A 25,069-nucleotide genomic window follows, 5' to 3' on the forward strand; every position below is an offset into this window, starting at 1 on the left:
TGATAATCGGTTAACAAATGTCCAGGCTATATGGACATGAAATATAGGAGAAACATTATATTTCATCCTGATTATCAGATTATTAATACACAAATTAACATTATTGAACATTGTTCACATAGGATATGTAATAGAATGATATATTCAAAAAAAAATTTAAAAAAATCCTGTCAATCCAGGAAAATTTCAAGAATTTAAAGTTTCTTCATGTGCCGTCATGCCCTGATCTGTTTTTCACCTGTTCTTGTGCTTGTCTCCACCTACCCGCCTGCCTGACCACTCTGCTTGATCCTGAGCCTGCCTGCTGTCCCGTACCTTTGACCCTACTCAGGATTACCGACCTCTGCCTGACCTGACCCTGAGCTTGCCTGCCGTCCTGTACTTTGCCCCACTTCTCTGGATTATCGACCCCTGCCTGCCTTAATTTGTTGTTTGCCTGCCCCTGTTGCTGTAATAAACATTGCTACTTCAACACAGTCTGCATTTGGGTCTTACTTGAACGTGATAAGTGCAGTCGCAAAAACCATTAAGCGCTATGATGAAACTGGCTCTCATGAGGACCGCCACAGGAAATGAAGACCCAGAGTTACCTCTGCTGCAGAGGATTAGTTCATTAGAGTTAACCTCTTGATACTCCCCATCCCGGATCCGGGATCGTGAATAAATCCTCAGGCTCATTAGCATAACGCAACGTTAACGATTTCTGAAAATCGCAAATAAAATGAAAATAATGCACCTGCTCTCAAGCTTAGCCTTTTCTTAACAACACTGTCATCTCAGATTTTCAAAATATGCTTTTGAACCATAGCAATTCACTAATTTGTGTAAGAGTATGCAATGCTAGCTTAGCATTTTGAGTAGCATTTAGCACGCAACATTTTCACAAAAACCAGATAACCAAATAAATAAAATCATTTACCTTTGAAGAGCTTCGGATGTTTTCAATGAGGAGACTCTCAGTTACATAGCAAATGTTCAGTTTTTCCTGAAAGAATCTTTGTGTAGGAGAAATCGCTCCGTTTTGTACATCACATTTGGCTACCGAAACGAACCGAAAATTCAGTCACCAACAACGTCAAACTTTTTCCGAATTAACTCCATAATATCGACCGAAACATGGCAAACGTTGTTTGGAATCAATCCTCAAGGTGTTTTTTTCACATATCTCTTCATTGATATATCGTTCGTGGAAGCCTGCTTTCTTCTCTGAATTCCATGGAAAAATACTTGCAGCTGAGGTTTGCGCACCAATTTCGGCGCAGGACACCGGGCGGACACCTGGTAAATGTGGTCTCTTATGGTCAATCTTCCAATGATATGCCTACAAATACGTCACAATGCTGCAGACACCTTGGGGAAACGACAGAAAGGGCAGGCTCATTCCTCTCGCATTCACAGCCATATAAGGAGACAATGGAAAACGGAGCCTCAAAAATCCTGCTGATTTCCTGGATGCTGTTTCATCTTGGTTTTGCCTGTAGCTCACGTTCTAGGGCACGCACAGAGAATATCTTTGCAGTTCTGGAAACGTCAGAGTGTTTTCTTTCCAAAGCTATCAATTATATGCATAGTCGAGCATCTTTTTGTGACAAAATATCTTGTTTAAAACTGGAACGTTTTTCATCCAAAAATGAAATGGCGCCCCCAGTTTCAAGAGGTTAACTGCACCTCAGATTGCAGCCCAAATTAATGCCTCACAGAGTAACAGACACATCTCAACATCAACTATTCAGAGGAGACTGCACTTATCACGTGAATCAGGCCTTTATGGTTGAATTGCTACAAAGAAAGCACTACTAAAGGACACCAATAATAAGAAGATACTTGCTTGGGCCAAGAAACATGAGCAATGGACATTAGACAGGTGGAAATCTGTCCTTTGGTCTGATGAGTCCAAATTTGAGATTTTTGGTTCGAACCGCTGTGTCATTGTGAGACGCAGAGTAGGTGAACGGATGATCTCTGCATGTGTTAGGAGTGTGTATTGGAGGCAAAGTCAGGTGCAGGAGAGCAGAGTGTAGTGAACAGGCACACTTTTTTATTCCGGTCCAAAATGACAGCACAAAGTAACATAAAATGTGCCCAAACACAGAACATAGACAAAAAGTGATGCGTGTAACAATATCCACAATTCCAAATACACGTAACACAAACAAACAATCTTACACAAAGACATGATGGGGGAAAAGAGGATTAAATACATATGGATTGATTGGGGAATGAAAACCAGGTGTGCAGGGAACAAGACAAAACAAATGGATACATGAAAAATGGAGCGGCAATGGCTAGAAAGCCGGTGACGTCGACCGCCGAACGCTGCCCGAACAAGAAGAGGAGCCGACTTTGGCGGAAGTCGTGACAGCATGTGTGGTTACCACTGTGAAGCATGGAGGAGGAGGTGTGATGGTGTGGGCGTGCTTTGCCGATGATACTGTTTTGATTTATTTAGAATTCAAGGCACACTTAACCAGCATGGCTGCCACCACATTCTACGGCGATACGCCATTCCATCTGGTTTGCGCTTCATGGGACTATTTGTTTTTCAACAAGACAATGACCCAAAACATCTCCAGGCTGTGTAAGGGCTATTTGACCAAGAAGGAGAGTGATGGAGTGCTGCATCAGATGACCTGGCCTCCACAATCACCCGACCTCAACCCAATTGAGATGGTATGGGATGAGTTGGTGTGCAGAGTGAGGTAAAAACAGCCAACAAGTGCTCAGCATATGTGGGATCTCCTTCAAGACTGTTAGAAAAGCATTCCTATTGAAGTTGCTTGAGAGAATGCCAAGAGTGTGCAAAGCTGTCATCAAGGCAAAGGGTGGCTACTTTGAAGAATATCAAACAAAATATATTTGGATTTGTTTAACACTTTTTTGGTTACTACATGATTCCATGTGTTATTTCATAGTGTTTATGTCTACACTATTATTCTACAATGTAGAAAATAGCACAAATAAAGAAAAACCCTTGAATGAGTATGTGTGTCCAAACTTTTTACTGGCACTGTACATGGGAATGTCTGTATGCGTATTAAAATGTTTGTTTTGATATATATTTTGTATTTATTTGTATTGTCCACGTGATATACAGTATGACATTGCACCCTAATTACTTCCTCAAATTGACAGGCTGTTGGATCATTATTCCTTCCATGAGTAAGCATGATAATGCCACTATTGAGTTACTGTTCAAGTTGTTTCATATGATAGCATGGATACCTAATGGGAGTAGCATCACACAGCGTCCTTCCAAATTACCAGAGACGGAAATGCCAAGTCTGGCCCAATTATTGGCTTTGTTGTTTGTTTGTTTGTTGATATGACATTTGGACCAACTTGATAGCTTACCAATTACTGTACAGTGTAGTCTTCACAATCCACTTTAAACAAGGTAAGAACCTACACCTCTTGAACAAGCTAACTTGGCGACAATTTACTTCACTAATCAAGTCATGGTGCACATGTGACGATTTTCCTGAACAGGAGAACTCTGAGCCCTAGCAACAGGCTATTGTTGCTGATCAGATCGCATGCTATGGAAAAACTCTGGTCTTAGGGACAAACACACACAATGATACGGACATTCTGTTGGTGAGTGAATTTAAATTGATAATCACCTATTGTCACAGAGCCAACAGCGTATCCACTAACATCACAGCATCTGACTAGCACTGAGCATTCTAATCTAATAGAATTGGCAGTAGCGTGTGTGACAGAGAGGAGCGGGCGAAGGGAATTAGTTTGGGTTGTGGTTGCCCAGCATTCAATAGTAAATTTACACTAGATTAAGAGGAATTGATTTCATTCCGGTGCTCAGATGCTGATTTAGAACGGAGTGGCATTATGGGATCAGGAATAGCTCAGACTGGATCAGTAGCTACCTGCCACAGCAGTAGTGAACGATTAACACAAGGGCCACCATTTGTGGTTCCTATTCATAGGAGGATCCACCAGGTTTGTGGTGTCTGGTTCATGCTTATAGTCCCATTCTCGAGCCATTAGCCAGAGGGACGGTGAGGCAAACACAACATTGCCATTATGCTGTTAGTGTTAGCAGCATACCATTAGCACTTTGCTTGGTGGTGCAGCTAAAATTCAGACTTTTATTTCAGTCTGGCTTGTCATCTTTCTGGGTGATGTGACATGGATGGGTATCGTACCCCCTCTTAAATACTTTTTGTAAGTTACAAGCAGGGTTCAACTCACACCTATCAATCACTCTAAGATTGGGAAGGGGAGAGTAGCTAACCAACTGCTGTCCTAATGTCCATCCATTTAGTATGCTTGACCATAAATCATTACTCAGTGGTTAAACTTCCTAAGTAAAACGTTTTCTGGGGGTATTTGTACTTCACTACATTCCTAAAGAAAATAATATACCATTTACTCCATACATTTTCCGTGACACCCAAAAGTACACGTCACATTTTGAATGATTAGCAGGACATTTCTACAATTCACACAATTATCAAGATATCATCCCTGGTCAACCCTACTGCATCTGATCTGGCGGACTCACTAAACACATGCTTTGTTTGTAAATTATGTCTGCGTGTTGGAGTGTGCCCCTGGCTATCCATAAATACAATTATGACTTCTGGTTTGCTTAATATAAGGAATTTGAAACTATGATACTTAAGTATATTTTAGCAATTACATTAACTTTTGGTACTGAAGTATATTTAAAACCAAATAATTTTACACAAATAGTATTTTACTGGGTGACTTTCACTTTTACTAGGGTCATTTTGTTATTACTACTGCTGTACAGTATACTGTATGCTACACTGTACTCTGAGTGTACAAAACATTAAGAACACCTACTCTTTCCATGACAGACTGACCAGGTGAAATCAATATTAGGAATGTGTTCTTAATGTTTTGTACACACAGTGTATATAATGTATGCTCCCACCCATCCAGGACACCTACTTAAATGCTGGATGAGGAAGGCAATATAATCAAGGACTCCACACACCCCCGCCATGAGCTGTTTACTCCCTGACCGTCACGCAGACGGTATCGGAGCATGAGGTCTGATACCAACAGGCTCAGAGACAGTTTGTATGTACTGTACAAGACATCAGACTGCTGAACACTTGAACTGGACTGACCATCTGCTCTGATTCTCCACACCTTAGAACACATGCACTCATGCATACACCCTCACAGACCACAGGAGGTTAGTGGGACCTAAATTGGGGAGGACTGGCTCGTTTTAACGGCTGGAGCAGAATCAGGGGAATGGTATCAAATACAGCAAACGGTTTCCATGTGTTTGATGCTATTCCTTTTGCTCCGTTCCTGCCATTATTATTTGCCGTCCTCCCCACAGCAGTCTCCTGTGACACACATATACACATACACATACAGTATATACAGTACATTCATGCTACACAAACATCACAACTGCTGCTACCAGACTCTTATTATAATTGCTAAATACTGCACAGTCTAAACACGTGCTCCCCCAATCCCCCCCTATCCCAAAACACATGTAAATATTGGACTATCCTGTATTATACTTATGCTAAAATGTTTATTCTATTCTACTGAGCCATTTACTTTATGATCCTATTTTTATATTTTCTTATTTCTTACTGTTGTTGCATTGTCGAGAAGGAACCTGCAAGTCAGCATTTAGTTGGACAGTGTATCCCATACATACGACTAGTAAAACTTGAAACTGTATGCTGTGTTTACATGCTTGATCTCTAAGGAATTTGACCCATATCTCACCTGGCTCTCTAACGATTGACTTGTGTCTCCTCATTGCTGGTCTCCCCCACGTGTTTACTCCTAGGTCATTGTCTTTGTGCCAGCAACTCCCATAATCCAGTCAGATGCACCACCTGTGTCTTATACTGTACTGTGTTTGAGTGGTTATATAAAGAGGCTATATAAAAGCTTCAGACACTGACCCACTCCAGGTAGACAACAGCAGGTCCACACATCCAGATCCAGTCCTCTCTCTTACAGAGGGTTCCCCATCGGAGAGAAAGAGAGGGAGTCTAGGAAGACTGAGAGGAAACCGTTTGAGAGAAGTTGCCCAGCAGAGCTGTATTTTCACTATCAGTCTCTAAGCAACCAGTTGAAACCCTGGAGACCAGCAGCAAGATGTTTTTTAGACTCCCAAGATTAACTCCTGGGTACATACGATATCTACAGGTGAGTGGCCAGTGAAATGTACTTTTTTAGATAAATCTTATAAAATTATACAAAAGGACAGCATGTTTTGCTGTAGCATTCCTTACTTTAAGGCGATAACTGTTGTTAAAACTGTCTGCTACCGAACCATCAAATGATGGTATTTATAAATAAATGATCTGGGCTCCTGAAAGAGCTGATCTCTATAATATATAAACTACTTTTGGAAAGCTAATATTCTGAGCTAGCCATTAAAAAAGTATGGTTGACAACCCTTTAACTGGAACAGAATATGTAAAAATATGACCTTGACATCCCGTAATCCGAACCATCAATTTATACATTTTAATTGTGTTCACCGACTGTATTTAACACCAATGAAACTTTTTAGGATGAAATTGGCCCCCACTCCCAACTGTTCACTGTGTCCCCTAAATCAGGTAGGCACATTATTTCATATGATGTGGGGGTGCCCTGCAGTTACATGCTACTGGGGCAAAGTTACACAATTCATTTAGAAGTGCATGAATTTAAATATGCAATGCTTTGCAACTATCATGTTACTTAATGATAGCCTCTTGAATCTCTATATCAATCAGAGAAAGTGAATGCTGGCATGCACCACTGCTACGAAAAACAATGAGGCTAGGTGGGGTGGGAGGCATGGTTTCCGGGTGGGGAGGGAGGATGCGGGCGGGCAGGTGGAAGGGGACTGTGGGGGGAATGGGTTGGGGTTATCTTTTTATATGCATTTCTTAGATTTTTGTTTAGTTTTTTTGTACCTGTAACCTGTCTGCTAAATCAAGTAGCTCAGGTCCAGATAATCTCTTTGGTTGAGTCAGTGGAAACTGCCCTCGAACACTGGATAGCATGAGGCAGTGGAAACTGCCCTCGAACACTGGATAGCATGAGGCAGTGGAAACTGCCCTCGACACTGGATAGCATGAGGCAGTGGAAACTGCCCTCGACACTGGATAGCATGAGTCAGTGGAAACTGCCCTCGACACTGGATAGCATGAGTCAGTGGAAACTGCCCTCGACACTGGATAGCATGAGTCAGTGGAAACTGCCCTCGACACTGGATAGCATGAGTCAGTGGAAACTGCCCTCGACACTGGATGAGCATGACACTGGATAGCATGAGTCAGTGGAAACTGCCCTCGACACTGGATAGCATGAGGCAGTGGAAACTGCCCTCGACACTGGATAGCATGAGTCAGTGGAAACTGCCCTCGACATTGGATAGCATGAGGCAGTGGAAACTGCCCTCGACACTGGATAGCATGAGTCAGTGGGCTCTGCTTTTTTTGGCATGACTTCGCCTGGCTTGTTTTGATTGAGGACCTTTCAAGCATAATGCCTGGCAATATCTGCTGATGTTGTAGTATAGATGACTTGGTCCTTGGAATTCTGAGGCTTTAGGAGTCTCTAGGGAGTACATGGGATGTAAAGAAATGGATTGAACTTGAGATGGTGTATTGATGTATGCTGTATTGCCTGTAGTTGTTGTGGATGGGTGGACAGGTTCGGCTCAGCCTCTAGGTTTACATCTTATCCATAGATTGCTTTACTGAGCCTAACGTTATCATATATTACTAATCCATTGCATCTTATATTAGGGCAGTTTGTCTCAAATAGTTTTATGTTTAGATCCTTCTTCGAAAGTTCAGCGGCTTTGCAATCATTCACATTTGAGAGTGACTGCAGGCAATGACAGAGGAAAAAACACAGTGAATTTGCAATGTGCAATAGACCACAGTGCAGTTTACGTTTCTACTTCCATCAAATAAAAACGATATTCTCTGTTTTACTTATCAGCCATAGACTTGAGGAAGTCTTTTGTTTTAGCTCACAAAGCTTTCTTTGACGTATTTACTGCTGTTTACCACAAGCTAGTGGAGGACAAATCCGTGACATGTTTGGTTGAATTATGATTACAAATACCTCAGTGAGAGAGCATCAGGAATGGGGCTGGGAATCAGAGCTCAGGTTCCTGTTATTTCCTCTGCTCTTTATTATTGTCTAGGGGCCTGCGTGGACATGTGCCCGTATCACAAGAGAGCCTTTGTCAGTGTTAATTTGGCAAAATGGGAGAAAGTGGGTTTTTAATTTCTTGGGTGGGGGTGACGGGGGCATAATTGTGGCTGACTCGATTGGCGCAGAGGAAAGTTGAGACTTCTGTCGCAAGAGACTGGGAGGTTATATTATGTTTGTTCTGTTGAAGCGACTACAGCCCACAACATCTCCCCCATCTATCAGTATAGAAAATAATTGCATTATATATATATATATATATATGTGATTTTCATTTAGCTGGCTTATATGGCCACAATGCACAGTATATTCAGTACATTGGTCGTGGTCTCAGTGAACTGGCATTGAAAACCTGTTCTGGTTATCCTATAGATGCCACTGCCATGCCATCTCCCAAGTCAATTGTTAATGAATAAGAAAGCTTTCCCCTGTAACCACATCATGTTTCTTTGTCTCCCACTCAGACCCAGGCTGTGGCAAGTGAGACCCAGAGGGCTGGGGACCTGGCCATGCCCCGTCTGGCCATGTTCCTGGGGGCCTTGGGGATTGGGGTGTGTGGCTACAGCTCCAGGCAGTTGGCACTGTACCACCGGCCCTCTGCTCGCGTGCTGACCTGGATGGACGTCGGGAGCACCCCGGTGAAGGGGAGAGCCCCATCCTTCATGGACCTGTCTCAACGCCACACTGTCTGTCAGAACATCCCGCCCCCGTCATTTGCTGGGCAGAAAGTGCCTTAAAACAACAATCAATCAATATGAATCCCTCAGTATGTAGTATCTTTCTACCCAGGTATGGTGGAGCTTTGGCTCCACTGTGCAAGCACTTTAGTGTTAACAGAAGTTGAACCCTAACCTAGTGATCAATAATCTGATAACCAATGATTACTAGCCTCACCTGTGTAAAATTCTTCATTGGCAAACAGTATATAAGCTGCTATACCAGGTTATGAATTTGAGATTACTGATTCGATGAGTAGTTCAACCTGTTGCTATAGTAGCTTGGAAGATTTAACTGTGGAAGTCCATCTGAATAGCTACATATTGTGTGCCTGTGAAGGCTGGTAAATTGTCACCATGTTTGGCTCAGCCCCCTGGTACACAGATGGTTGGCAACCCCCGCTCCCTCGGGCAGATTGCCAACCATAAGGGCTGGGGAGGCTCATCCACGTCCAACTACTTTCATTGATTTGAATGAATAAGAAACAGGAGGTGCCATCCGTCACTATAGCTTGGCATGCACTGTCAGGTCCAGAGTGAAAGACAGGTTATTATTTCACTGCATTGTCAAACGATAGCACTACAGTCGTCCTCTTTGAGGGTGTCAATTCTCTTACATATTGATACTGTATGTAATGAGGTACATTGTACACTGTGATGAGGGATGTCCAAGGGTGTTTTGGGCGATTTTTCAGAGACAGTCACTGAAGCAAGCTAGTGATTCTTCCGGTTGTATAGGATGGACCATACTCTCAATATGATTGCTCACTTGAGGACAACATCCAGACTGCAATGCCATGTAAATAATGCCACTTTATGAATACTGCTCATTAGATTACTGTTCCTATGATATTTGTCACATGCGCCGAATACAATTGGTGTAGACTTTACCGTGAAAGGCTTGCTTTATGACCCCTTCCCAACGATGCAGAGTTTAAAAAATAATAATACAAAAGAAAAATAAGGATAAAATAGTAACAGAAGAAGAATGAAATAAAATACACAGGAATGGAACTACGGTATATCCAGGAAGTACCAGATCAGTGTGCAGAGGCATGAGGTATTTGAGGTAGATATGTACACGAAGGCAGGGTAAAGTAACCAGGCATCAGAATAGATAATAATAAGAGCAAAATAAATAACAGTAGCAGTAGCAAATTACTAGTTTAAAGTGTGTGTGTTCATGTGTGTGTGTGTTTGTGTTGTGTAGGTAGGCAGGGTAAAGTAACCAGGCATCAGAATAGATAATAATAAGAGCAAAATAAATAACAGTAGCAGTAGCAAATTACTAGTTTAAAGTGTGTGTGTTCATGTGTGTGTGTGTTTGTGTTGTGTAGGTATGTGAATGTGTGTTTTCTGTGGGAATGTCAATGTAGTGGTTGTGAGTCAGTGTGTATCTGGTTTGTATAGTCTAGGTGTGCGTAGGGCCAGTGCAAGATAGAGTCAGTGCAGATAGTTTGGGGACCATGAATTGACTATTTTGCGATCTTATTGCTTTGGGGTAGAAGCCGTCTCGGAGCCTGTTGGTCTGGTACCGTTTTCCGGACGGTAGCAGAGTGAACAGTCTATGGCTTGTGTGGCTGGAGTCTTTGGCAATTTTTCAGACCTTCCTCTGACACCGCTTGATATAGAGGTTCTGGATGGCAGGGAGCTCGGCCCCAGTGATGTACTGAGCTGTTCACATCACCCTCTGTAGCGCTTTGCGGTGGAAGGCGGTGCATTTGCCATACCAAGCGGCAATTAGGCCAGTCCTGGTTGCACTTCATGATTACAGATGTGAGTGCTACAGGGCGATAGTCATTTAGGCAGTTTACCTAGGAGCTCTTGGTAACAGGACTGGGTGGTCAGCTTGAAACTGGTTGGGATTGTGATTTTTAACCTGTTTAAACGTTTTTCTCACATCGGCCTCAGAGAGCGAGATCACACAGTCCTCGAAGCGGCTGGGTTTTCCTTTGTAATCCGTTATTATCTACAAGCCCTGCGACATACGACGAGCATCGGAGCCGGTGTAATAGGATTCTACCTTCCTCCTATATTGTCCTTCTGTACGTTTGATGTCTTGTCGGAGGCCGTGTGTCCATGTCTGTGTCCTGTTCCTTGTCAGCCGGTAGCTCTAGTCTTTAGCCCAGTGAGGATATTGCCTGTAATCCATGGTTTTTGGTTTGGGTACGTTCGTATAGTCACGTTCGTATAGTCTAATAGTTAAAATGATGCTGGCAGAGACATTACATTTAAGTCATTTAGCAGACACTCTTATCCAGAGCGACTTACAAATTGGTGAATTCACCTTCTGACATCCAGTGGAACAGCCACTTTACAATAGTGCATCTAAATCATTTAAGGAGGGGGGGGGGGGTGAGAAGGATTACTTTATCCTATCCTAGGTATTCCTTGAAGAGGTGGGGTTTCAGAGACAGACAGAGAGAGAGGGGAGGATGACGAAGCTCCTAATCACTAAGCCAATTTCCTCCTGTAGGATTTAACCAGGTGGAGTTGGCACATCGCTCTAATCTGATATTAGGGATGATGACCAATGAGGACAGGAGACTGGTTCCTGCTGTGAGCAGAGGCTGGGTACCAAAGCGGTCATAGACTGGATAAAGAGCTCCCATAATATGTTGGGAGATGATACATTCAAAATCACCAGCTATTGTAAAACCACTAAACGTCAAATCAATACTCTTGACCTTAAACAAATAGTGATTTTTAAGGAGAGCAGGTACAGTAGAGGTCAGCAGAATCTGATCCCATAATCTTTTTCCACAGCAGCCGAGCCAGTTTCCGGAGTCTGCCAAGATAAACGTTTTTAGCAGGACCAGATTAGCTGTGCTAGCCCTGCCACTGCATTGTAGGTCACTACAAATGGCCCTAATCCACTCAGCAGATGTTCTAATTGGCCAAGCTGGCGTCAGAGAGCGACCGGCATTCCCCTCAACTCGGCTGAGACCGACACTCATAAACAACTTGTCAATGGACTGGCTAATGAACTTACACAGAAACATGACATGTCGAAACAGCACAAAACTCTAATGCCTCCTGTTAGTTCACCTCCTATTGCCCTCTAAATAGAACATGATGTATTCTATACCTATACCTTGTAAGGTATTTCTGGGACAAAGAAATTTGGCAATTTTGCACTTTGAGCACTTTTTCCTTCTTTAAATTTATCTTGTTTCTACAAATGTGTCACTACTATTTTAAGTTATTACTGTTGACTATTGTTGACCTTCACTACCCCTGTCATCTGTCTGTTATATCTACCTGTACAGTAGAAAGTCAATAAAACGTTTTTCAAAATGATTGACCAATGTATTATTGTTTTGTCTGATCACTTAGACATAATAATGGTACTTGAAACGGAGTGTAGAATAGCATAAACTGTACCCAGAACCCCAACAGGCATAGTTAGAACGATTGATATTGGACTTTCTATTCCCAATTCTAGACTTGTTTCCTGTGGAGGCTTCAGGCTCTTTGGCTGTACAATAATGACTTGAAGCATGAAACACCATCCAGAGGCATTAGCTCTACATCAGCTCTGTTAGCTGTGGTTCATAGAGCACATATTGCTGATGTATCCCCCATCCGACTCACTATCATCATCCAACTAGACACCATCAATTCTCTTAATGAACCCACAGGGTGTAACAGAGTCATGTGATTTTACACTGTAGTAAATTCCAAATGGATTCAACTCTGTTTTACCAGTGAGATATTGCGTCATTCATTCTATTTAGCGTGGAAAAGTGCCCTTTGTGTGAGTGTATAAAGCGCAATTAGGAATTAGAATACTAGAATGGACATGAACCATCTTATGCAGCCTGGTCTCTTAGCATTTAGTATTATTCTGTACGCAAATCCCAGATAGTCAATTTAGTAGATTATGTTACGTTTCGTATGTTTTAATTTGTGGATGTCCATCACCCCATTTTGTAAGATATATGTTACGAATTACAATTTGTATTATATGTTACGAATTTGCACAATATGTACATTTTGGAGTTAGGTTGAAGGGTCAAGGTTATGGGAAGAGTTATCTAAAGGGGTTAGGGGAAAGATTAGCTAACATGCTAAGTAGTTGCAAAGTACATGTAGCTAAAAAAAATAGTAAGTAGTTGAAAAGTTGCTAATTAGAGAAAATGCGAAAGCTGTCCATAATGAGATTAACGTGTTCAGTACGCTATCCCTGTTATGTTCATCTGCCTTGCATCATCATTAATAAACTCTCTTTCTGCACCTGCTTCCTGACTCCCTGAGTATTCGTAACATATACGATTGGCCAACCACCCTACTTTAGTTTTTGCCTTAAGTAACTGTGACCGGATCTGCACCGGTACCTTTCTGCGTTGTGTTCTGGTAAGGTGTAGGTGGAAGATAAGGCTCTAGACACAATTCTGCAGGTTGTCTCTCTTTTAATGACTGCATGGAATGGATACAAATACAAGGCAAAAGTTAATGCTGCAGTCTGGACTCCCATACAACTATATTTGTCTCTCCTCATCACGCTCTGAACTCAGTAGTAAAAGCATCAACAACAAAAATACATTGTACAAAATGTATATGTTTATATTTTCAAAAGACTCATTACATTTTATAAATGTTGTACACCAATAATTTGTTAATAAGTGCTAAATATACCAAGGTTGCCAGGTGCACGGTGTTCCCTCTGACACATTGGTGCGGCTGGCTTCCGGGTTGGGTGCGGCTTGGTTAGTACGTAACATATCGTACTAATTTGAGTGTGCCGGATTTACATGTACTATGTTATGTCTAGTCTATGAGACCAGGCTGTCTGTCAGTCATGTGCTTTGGTGTTAAAATAATGAATATGGTCAGACCATGTTTTAGTCCATACATTTTCCTAATTAACTGCCAATCTACTTTCCATTCAAACTATGGTTTGCTAGTGCTGTGATAAGATATTGTGTTAAAATAATGAATATGAAGAATTCATCTGCAGACTGTTTTAGAGGAATGATCCCATACATTTTCCTAATTAACTGCCAATCTACTAACATTCCATTCAAACAATATAGTCAACCCCATAGCAATATAGTCAACCCCATAGCAATGTAGTCAACCCCATAGCAATGTAGTCAACCCCATAGCAATGTAGTCAACCCCATAGCAATGTAGTCAACCCCATAGCAATGTAGTCAACCCCATAGCAATGTAGTCAACCCCATAGCAATATAGTCAACCCCATAGCAATATAGTCAACCCCATAGCAATGTAGTCAACCCCATAGCAATGTAGTCAACCCCATAGCAATGTAGTCAACCCCATAGCAATGTAGTCAACCCCATAGCTGCGGGAAGTATGGGGTGCAGCAACCCTGAAAATCAGAATAAAAAACTCATGTTGTTATTATTTTTTGAACCAAATATTTTTTCACAACAGTAGTGCACTGGGCCTTTACTAGTATTAGCAAACCAATAGAAACACCTACAGCGCAGGCAAAAATGTGCTTTGGCAAAAAAAAAGGTATTTGTATAATTAAGAACAGTATCTTGCAGGATTGAATAGTTGGAATTGTAAGAGTCGTTGTCCTGTCCCTTTCTCTGTGATCACCATTCTAATGGGATCCAGAAAGAACAAAACCCTGTCCTCAAACATTTACATCAAAAGGTGCAAACTTATGGGCAAAGACACAAAACATCCCCATCAAATGAAATATATTGTTTTATCAAATAAGATTGAAATCAACCACTTTTGTGAAGTATTAATTTACCATCCGTACAAACCACTTAATGTAAATGTGCATTACTGTATTGTACATAGGCTGGGGTTTGTACCTGTAGACTTTTCATCACTGTGAAGAAAAACAATGACCAATGCAGTAATTGAGTAGATTGAGACATCAAGTGGTTTGTGATGATGTGACTCAGTTGGTATGGCAAGGCTAGGGTTGTGGTTTCAATTCCCACAGATACGAAAAAGTCAGACAAGAGCATCTACTAAAATGGAAAAGGAATGAATAGACCATTTCAGTTTTCACATAGAAATAAGTTGCATTTGCAAAGTATTTCAAGAAACTGGAAAACATATCAAGCAAGTATTTTTATATTCCACAAGTGTTATCAGATTAACTGTTTTGTATTATCAGACTAACTGCTTTGTACAGATAATTATCAGACTTAAGTTAAGTTAGAAATGCTGGTAAACACTCAAATACAATTTTCACAAAAGTAGTGCACTGGGCCTTTACTAGTCCTGTATTAGCAGACCCAAATACTGTAGATGTCTTCAGCGCGGGCAATTTATTTGCTCTGCATTCCCTTCATTCCAATTAGATTGATTTTGGATTTCTCCCTGACCAAGATGGCTGCAATTTTTTTCTACCATTATGGAATTAAGGAACTTTGAGGGTTTATGACATAGCCCCTCTAGTAATTTAATAGGATCTCTATGATAAAGCGTGAGTTCTTCAACCAAGGAGTGTATTCATAGAGCTGGGTTGTTTTCATTCATGTTCTTCATAAAGATATATAGCGATATTTGGTTGTTCATTATAAAAATCAATAAATCAGTTTATTGTGCTGAAAGAGAAATTTGGTGTGTCCCTAAGATGTAAGGCATTGTCACGGGGCTATGAAGCACTGAGACACCTACATAGCACCTACACACATCAATCATTCTTTCATGTCTATCAGGAACGTACTATTAAGGAACGTAGGCAAGCAAGCCTACTCCTTTAATGTCCAAGGACCTTATACAATGCATTTGGAAAGTATTCAGACCCCTTGACTTTTTCCACATTTTGTGACGTTACAGCCTTATTCTTTTTCCTCATCAATCCACACACACAATACTCCAGAATGACAAAGCAAAAACTCATTTTTAGACATTTTCAGCAAATGTATAAAAATAAAACTGATATCACATCCAAATAAGTATTTACCCTTTCCTCAGTACTTTGTTGAATCACCTTTGGCAGCAATTACAGCCTTGAGTATTCTTGGGTATAACGCTACAAGCTTGGCACACCTGTATTGGAAAGTTTCTCCCATTCTTCTCTGCAGATCCTCTCAAGCTCTGTAGGGTTCAAGTCCAGGCTTTGACTGGGCTACTCAAGGACATTCATAGACTTGTCCCGAAGCCACTCCTGCATTGTCTTGGCTGTGTGCTTAAACCTCTTAGCGCACGGATCCCGTTACCGGCATCAAAATCGACAACATCCTGTGAAGCTGGAGCACGCCAAATTCAAATGACAAAATTGTAATATTGAACATTCATGAACATACAAGTGTCTTACATCATTTAAAAGCTTAACTTCTTGTTAATCCAACCCCGTTGTCAGATTTAAAAAAAGGCTTCACGGTGAAAGCATACCTTGCGATTTTCTGAGGACAGCGCCCCGCATACACCAGCATTAACATTTTCCAAACCAGCAGAGGCGTCACAAAAATCAGAAATAGCGATAAAATAAATCCCTTACCTTTGAAGATCTTCCTCTGTCTGCAATCCCAAGGGTCCCAATCCCATAACGTCCTTCTTTATATCCCCAAAAAGTCTGTTTAATTTGGCACGTTTGATTGAGTATTCCACCTGTTTCACTATTTCAACATGCAGACAAAGGTATCCCAAAAGTTAACCGTAAACTTCATCCAAACAAGTCAAACAACGTTTCTAATCAATCCTCAGGTACCCTAATATGTACATAAATGATACAATATAAGACGGAATGTAGTATGTTCAATACCGGAGATAAATAATGAAGTGTGCGCACTCTTTCACGTGCACCACAAGACTAGAGTCCTAATGAGGGACACCTTGAAAGACTACAAATACTTCCTCATTTTTCAAAAAACAAGCCTGAAACCCTTTCTAAAAGACTGTTGACATCTAGTGGAAGCCATAGGAACTCCAATCTGGGAGCTATTTATTTGTATATCCCATATACAAGTATTGAAATGGACTGTGACCTGGATGGAATTTCCTTGGGTTTTCACCTGCCATATCAGTTATGTTATATTCACAGACATTATTTTAACAGTTTTCTAAACTTCTGAGTGTTTTCTACCCAATACTACCAATTATATGCATATCTTCTGGGCCTGAGTAACAGGCAGTTTACATTGGGCACATAATTTTTCCAAACTTCTGAACACTGCCCCCTAGCCCTAAGAGGTTTTAAGGTCATTGTTCTGTTAGAAGGTGAACCTTTGGCCCAATCTGAGGTCCTGAGCAATCTGGAGCAGGTTTTCATCAAGGATCTCTCTGTACTTTGCTACGTTCATCTTTCCCTCGATCCTGACTAGTTTCCCAGTCCCTGCCACTGAAAAACATTCCCACAGCATACAGCATTCCCACAGAATCTTGTTTCTCATGGTCTGAGAGTCTTTAGGTGCCTTTTGGCCAACTCCAAGCAGGCTGTCATGTGCCTTTTACCTTTTACTAAGGAGTGGCTTCCGTTTGGTCATTGTAACATAAAGGCCTGATTGGTGGAGTGCTGCAGAGATGGTAGTCCTTCTGGAAGGTTCTCCCATCTCCAGAAAGGAACTCTTGAGCTCTGGCAGCTCCCTGACCAAGGCCCTTCGCCCCCGATTGCTCAGTTTTGCTGGGCAGCCAGCTCTATGCATGGTTCGCGTGCATGTAATTCCATATTGTGCATGCGCCTTCGGTCATGAAAAACCCACATCTTGACTCACAAAGACAGCCATTTTGAAGTTGGTTTAAAAGGGACAATCTGCAGTTGCTGCATCCATTTTTGGACTTATAAATGAATGATATGTATCCATTGATTCTTGAAGAAAATAACTTATAAATGCCATCAGAACATTTTGATGGAGCAAACTTTCCACGGAGGGCCGAGTGTTGTCTGGGAGGTCAGCACTACTGTTTCACGGTGGTAACCCCACAGCCCCTCAGTTTGTTTTGTTCAACCCAGCTTCTTTCTCCTGTCCTGTTTATAGTGCCTGTTTTCTAGTTTTCCTGGTTTTGACCTTTCTGTGCCCTGTCTGCACTGCCCATGTTCGCCACTCCACCTTCTCAGTGAGCCTAAAAAGACCAGGCTCACTGGTAGAAGCGAGTACTCGGGTGGGCCATATGGAGAACTTTCCTGCATCCTTTGCAAGCAATCCTTTTCATGCCATTCTGCTGTGGGGAAACCAGTCCAAATCTCTCCGGGACCTCGTTGACTATTTGGCCGATGAGAGCTTTTTGGACGCTACCCTGGATTCTGAGCTGAACGTTCCCACTCAGCCCCTCTCCACTCCCATGAATGTTAGAGCGCTGGATGGCCGCTCTATAGGCCGTCCAAGCTTAGGACCCTGGGACTGAACACCTCCCTCTGCAACTGGATCCTGGACTTCCTGATGGGCCGACCCCAGGTGGTGAGGGTAGGCAACATCACCTCCGCAACGCTGACCCTCATCACGGGGGACCCACAGGGTTGTGTGCTTAGTCCCCTCCTGTATTCCCTGTTCACCTACGACTGCATGGCCATGCACGACTCCAACACCATCATCAAGTTTGCTGCGGACATGACGGTGGTAGGCTTGATCATCGGTGACGAAATTAAAAATGGTCCACACACATGCGTACAGTCGTGAAGAAGGCACAACAGTCTCTTCCCCCTTAGGAGGTTGAGAAGTTTTGGCACAGGCCCTCAAAAAGTTCTACAGCTGTCCCATTGAGAGCATCTTGACTGGCTGCATCACTGCTTGGTATGGCAATAGCACTGCCCTCGGTCGCATGGCATTATAGACGGTGGTGAGGACAGCTCAGTACATCACTGGGGCCGAGCTGCCTGCCATCCAAGAGCTCTATATCAGGCGATGTGAAAGGAAGGCCCGGAAAATTGTTAAAGACTCCAAACACCCAAGCCAAGGACTGTTCTCTCTGACACCAACAGGCTCCTGAACAGTGCCTGTCCCCACGCCATAAGAATGCTAAATAGCTAACTAAATAGCTAACAAAATGGCTGCACAGGCTGAGTTAACCGTTGTAATTTATTGTTATTTTGGTACTGTCTCTAAGCACACTCATAGGGCCCTACACACTACCCACACTGATACTCCAACACAAAAACTCACTCCATCCTTTATACTGACTTTACACACACCCACTCACATACAATCATTATATACACTGCTGCTACTCTGTTTATTATATACAGTTGAAGTCGGAAATGTACATACACCTTAGCCAAATACATTTAAGGAGAAGTGGATCTAAAATTCCATGCATAACACATATCTTTTAGCTATGTTCATTATGAGTATTTCTGTAAATTGATGTGGCTTTATCTACTGGTCAAAATGAGTTTGTCACGGTTTGACTTGCATCTGAAGGTAACCGGTACCGGTATAGAGGGTAGTTTTGTGCAACAACAAAAAAGATTTGTAACTTTGCAAGCTAACGTTAGCTTTGTTAGGTTACATTAGTTAACCATTAGCTAGCTAACATGAATGTGTTCTATTTAGAGTCCAACCCCATCAACATCTGCAGAGGCATCAACATCAAGCTAAGCACCAGAAACTATTGACCCTGTATATAGTATGCTAAGTTATTTTATTGTGTTCTTCTTATTTCTTATCGTGTGTTTTTGTTCTATTTTGTTACTGCATTGTTGGGGTTAGAGCTTAAAACAAAGGCATTTCACTGTACTTTGCATGTGACATTAAAACATTAAACTTTAAATATATTTGACCCCACTAAAGAAAGGGGAGACTCAGAGCTGCAGGCCTGCAACTATTTTACAACCAAGCTAGAGATGTCTTGCATGGACTGTGTCTCAACCAAGGCCTGTGGTAGATGGACGAACTACAGCGGTGTTTGTCAGACATCCCCCGAAAATCAGTCTTCTCATGGAAAGTAATATTACCACTCTATGGAAAGATGAGACTCTCATGAACACGATGGTGTTCTCCGTTTGGTTCTACGACCCCCACAAGTGTCACGGGACTCATCTGAAGGTAACCGGTACCGGTATAGAGGGTAGTTTTGTGCAACAACAAAAAAGATTTGTAACTTTGCAAGCTAACTTTAGCTTTGTTAGGTTACATTAGTTAACCATTAGCTAGCTAACATGAATGTGTTCTATTTAGAGTCCAACCCCATCAACATCTGCAGAGGCATCAACATCAAGCTAAGCACCAGAAACTATTGCAGCGAAGTCACCTTCTAAAAAATCTTAATAAAATCGTCAAAATCTTTCCAAGACTCCATGATGAGCTAGGCATAAACATGGTCTTGTTGTTACAGTTGATGTGTTCACAAGTCGGCTACAACTACTACTGTAGTTTTCTCTGTCTTATAGAGGTTTAGCTGATTGTTCCTGCAAGGCTTGAAGTGTAAACTGGAGAAAAGGAGGGATCAGTAAGGAGGGGATGGTGTGGGTCACTGAATGGTGTCTGTTGGGGTGGGTATTGTGTGTGAAGGTTCGTATGCATGATCTGTTGACATGAGGGGGGGGGAGGGTGAATATTGTATGAGTGTTTATTGATGGGACAAAGTAGTGACATGTAGGCTAATCACTGTGTGTTCAACAGACTAGCCCTGCTGTTGCTGACAACGACGACCTTGACATTAGCTTCAGTAGTACAGAGCCTGTAGACCCATTGGATGAAAGCTTTCAGCCGTGAATAAGCTCAAACTCAACATCATCTGACTTTGAAACAAGCCAGGACAGCCAAATGGATTTATGAAAGCACACTACCCTCTTGAGAAAACAAAATCATGAATAAACTATTGTGTGCAAGACAAAAATATATAAATGTAAGTGCTTCTCAATTTTTCACACCATTGCAGTAAGTTCTTTGGCATTGGAGAGAGGGGCTGTTAGTACACTCTTCTACCCTATCCACTCTACTGTTGGCAGTGCTTGTCTACTTAACAGCACAACTGTAGGTGCTCACACACAACAATACACGACTAGACTGTCTAGAAGTCAAGCCCTCCTCAAATGTTTTATATCTTTGCCAACAGCCCATCTCAATGCCCCATTATTGAGTGTAACAAAACACATACCAGTTCTACTGTACCCTTTCTTGTTTACAGATGAACATGGTTTATTGTATGGTTACACATTCTCATGATCAGTCTTCATGTCTTTCCAGGAGACTTGCAGTACTGTACATGCATACAAATATTCTGCAAGAGGTCTAAGTAGTGGGTGGTGAAGAACATTGCCACAGCGCCAAAGCCTGCTAAACCAGGTGCCATTACCCAATACAAGAAGAGGTTCACCAGCTGAAGAACATTCTGGAACCTGCCTGGAACATTCAACCAATACTATTTAGTTAGACTGATGTTGTAGTATAGAGTGCCTAGTATGCTCATAACTGCATTGTGGTATAGATATTGCTAGCTGTTGTACATACAGGGGTATGTATATAATGGTGTTTTATATAATCTTTTTTGAAGTGTACTGACATAAATAAACGATTCTAGCTGCATCAGTCTCGACTTCAACTTCTGGATCAATTCAGTGTGATATTAATGAAATGCTAAAACAAAGGATGAAGGGAGTTGATGTATCATTTTAACTTTAATGTGTTGGAAAGTTAACATGTTTAAATAAAACAATAGATTAGTCTGTCAATGTAGCCTGTAAGCAGACATGGCTTGTATTCAAGACAAAGTCTATTTGCTCTGGAGACCGAGTTATGGCAGTATATGAAATACAGTGCCTTCGGAAAATATTCAGACCCCTTGACTTTTTCCACATTTTCTTACGTTACAGACTTAGTCTAAAATTGATTAAATAAATACAAATCCTAAGCAATCTGCACACAATACCGCATAATGACAAAGTTAAAACAGGTTTCTAGATATTTTTGCTAATGCATTAAAAAAACAAACAGAAATACCTTATTTACATAAGTATTCAGACACTTTGCTATGAGACATGAAATTGAGCTCAGGTGCATCCTGTTTCCATTGATCATCCTTGAGATGTTTCTACAACTGCATTTGGAGTCCAACTGTGGTAAATTCAATTGATTGGACATGATTTGGAAAGCCACACACCTGTCTATATAAGGTCCCACAGTTGACTGCATGTCACATGAGGTCGAAGGAATTGTCTGTAGAGCTCCAAGACAGGATTGTGTCGAGACACAGATCTGGGGAAGGGTACCAAAACATTTCTGAATCATTGAAGGCCCCCAAGAACACAGTGACCCCCATCATTCTTAAATGGAAGAAGTTTGGAACCACCAATACTCTTCCTAGAGCTGGCCGCCCAGCCAAACTGAGCAATCGGGGGAGAAGGTCCTTGGTCAGGGAGGTGACCAAGTAGCCGATGGTCACCGATTGAGCTCTAGAGTTCCTCTGTGGAGATGAGAGAACCTTCCAGAAGAACAACCATCTCTACAGCACTTCGCCTATCAGGCCTTTCTGGTAGAGTGGCCAGATGGAGGCCACTCCTCAGTAAAATGCACGTGACAGCCCGCTTGGAGTTTGCCAAAAAGCACCTATAGACTGTCAGACCATGATAAACAAGATTCTCCAGTCTGATGAAATGAACATTGAACTCTTGGCCTGAATGCCAAGCATTACGTCTGCAGGAAAACTGGAACCATCCCTACGGTGAAGCATGGTTGTGGCAGCATCATGCTGTGGGGATGTTTTTCAGTGGCAGGGACTGGGAGACTAGTCAGGATCGAGGCAAAGATGAACGGAGCACAATACAAAGAGATCCTTGATTGGGGCCTCCGGGTGGCACAGTGGTCTAAGGCACTGCATCGCAGTGCTAGCTTTGCCACCAGAGACTCTGGGTTTGAGCCCAGGCTCTGTCGCAGCCGGCCGCGACCGAGAGGTCCATGGGGCGACGCACAATTGGCCTCGCGTCATCAGGGTTAGGGAGGGTTTGGCCGGTAGGGATTTCCTTGTCTCATCGTGCACTAGCGACTCCTGTGCTGGGTCGGGCGCAGTGCACGCTGACCAGGTTGCTAGGTGTACAGTGTTTCCTCCGACACATTGGTGCGGCTGGCTTCCGGGTTGGATGTGCGCTGTGTTAAGAAGCAGCGCGGCTTGGTTGGGTTGTGTTTCGGAGGACGCATGGCTCTCGACCTTCATCTCTCCCGAGCCCGTGCGGGAGTTGTAGCGATGAGGCAAGACAGACGCCATGAAATTGGGCAGAAAAAGGGGGTAAAAAAAGAGATCCTTGATGAAAATCTGCACCAGAGCGCTCAGGACCTCAGACTGGGGTGAAGGTTCACCTTCCAACAATTTTAGAATAAGGCTGTAACTTAACAAAATGTGGAAAAAGACAAGGGGTCTGAATACTTTCCAAATAGAAATATACTACTAACTAATAATAAATACTACAGTTCTACAAAGGGAATACTTGCATATGGTGTGTTTGGGTTGTACAGTGAGGTGTTCGAAGTCCCTTTGATCCAACAGCAGATTGTTCTTATGGGACCTTTCACATCTCTTCTTGAGAGTCATCAACTTCTTTGTATCCAAACGGTATTAGACATTCATGGACAATCGTTGTGCCTGTATTCCTACTGCAGCAGCACGGTGTTGAATATGAGACATCCCACAGACACAGGTTAGCTAACTACAGTGCCTTAAAGTATTTTTATTTTGTTACAACCTGAATTCAAAAATGATTGAATACTTTTTTAGCACCCATCTGTACGCAATACCCCATGATGACAAAGTGAAAACATGCTTTTAGAAATGTTTGTCAATTTATTGAAAATGAAATACTGAAATATCTCATTTACATAAGTATTCACACCCCAGAGTTAATACTTTGAAGAAGCACCTTTGGCAGTGATTCCAGATGTGAGTCTTTCTGGGTAAGTCTCTAAGAGCTTTCCACACCTGGATTGTGCAACATTTGCCCATTATTCTTTTCAAATGTATTCAAGCACTGTCAAATAGGTTGTTGATCATTGCTAGACAACAATTTTCAGGTCTAGATTTTTCCAGTAGATTTAACCCTCCTGTTGTGTTCCGGTCAAATTGAGTTCTCTCTCTGGGAAATGTAGTTAATTTAATCTGATTGTCAGATTACTTTGTCCACACAGGGCATCTGAACACACAAAATACATTATGATGATTTTCATTACAGGATGTTTTATTGTACTTTTGTACACCTGTGGTGTTCCCGGTTAAATATGACCGGTCATTAGAAATGAATGGGTGAGACTACAATTAGTGTAGAAAATTGAGTTCAGGCACATGTCCATTCATCAGATGGAAACACTTCCTCTCCCAGACCCCCACATGCATGTGTGTTTGAGCGCGCACACACACACACACACACACTCGCTCCCTTCTTGGCTTGCATGGCAACCCCCACAGGAACCTTTCCCCAATAGAATCTTTCCCCCACGGGAACCACACCTGTTTGGCATTCTCACAAACAATCACTGCATTGTTTCAATAATATATAGAACTTTTCTCGCAGCTCTGGTACATAAAGCTTTTTTGAGGCCTTGCTCACAATTCATTCTGTGGCAGCACAATGACCAAGCGATATACTGTATGTGAGGCTCTTGATCATATCTTTGATCATGACTCTGGTGAGGAGGAGAGAAGCCAGGAAACTGACAGGGAAGATGCATTAGAGGAGGAAGTGTCAGAAGTTGAAGACAACACAGAATATGATCCAGACCAAGAGACAACCGATGTGGAACAATCCAGTGATGAGGAAGAGGGCCCTGCTGAGGTTATTGTTACATTCCGGTTGAGAAGAGAGGTCTGCTGTCGGCTGAAAATGTTATCAGGATGACCCCACGAGATACGCTGCTTCGAACTGTTCCTGACAGAGTCAAATCGAAACTATAGTGATAAACATGACCAACTTGGAGGGGAGATGCGTTTACACAGACAACTGGAAGGAGGTAGACCAGACAGACGTCCAAGCATTCGTGGGTCTCTTGATTTTGGCTGGTGTGTTCAGATCCAGAAACAAATCTACCACCAGTTTATGGGATAGAGAATGTGTCAGGCAATTTTGGGTGCCACTATGTCACTCCAGACATTTCATGTGTTGTCACGATTGATTTGCTTTGACAACCGTGATACAAGACCAGGCCGCCATCAACAAGACAAGCTGGCAGCGATCAGAGAGGTTTGGCACAAGTGAGTGGAGCGCCTGCCACTCATCTATAACCCAAGTCCTGACATCACAGTGGATGAGCATCTGGTCGCTGCCCATTCAAACAGTATATGCCAAGCAAACCGTCTAAATATGGAGTAAA

This window comes from Oncorhynchus masou, unplaced genomic scaffold, assembly GCF_036934945.1.
Source record: "Oncorhynchus masou masou isolate Uvic2021 unplaced genomic scaffold, UVic_Omas_1.1 unplaced_scaffold_1___fragment_2___debris, whole genome shotgun sequence".
NCBI lineage: Eukaryota > Metazoa > Chordata > Actinopteri > Salmoniformes > Salmonidae > Oncorhynchus > Oncorhynchus masou.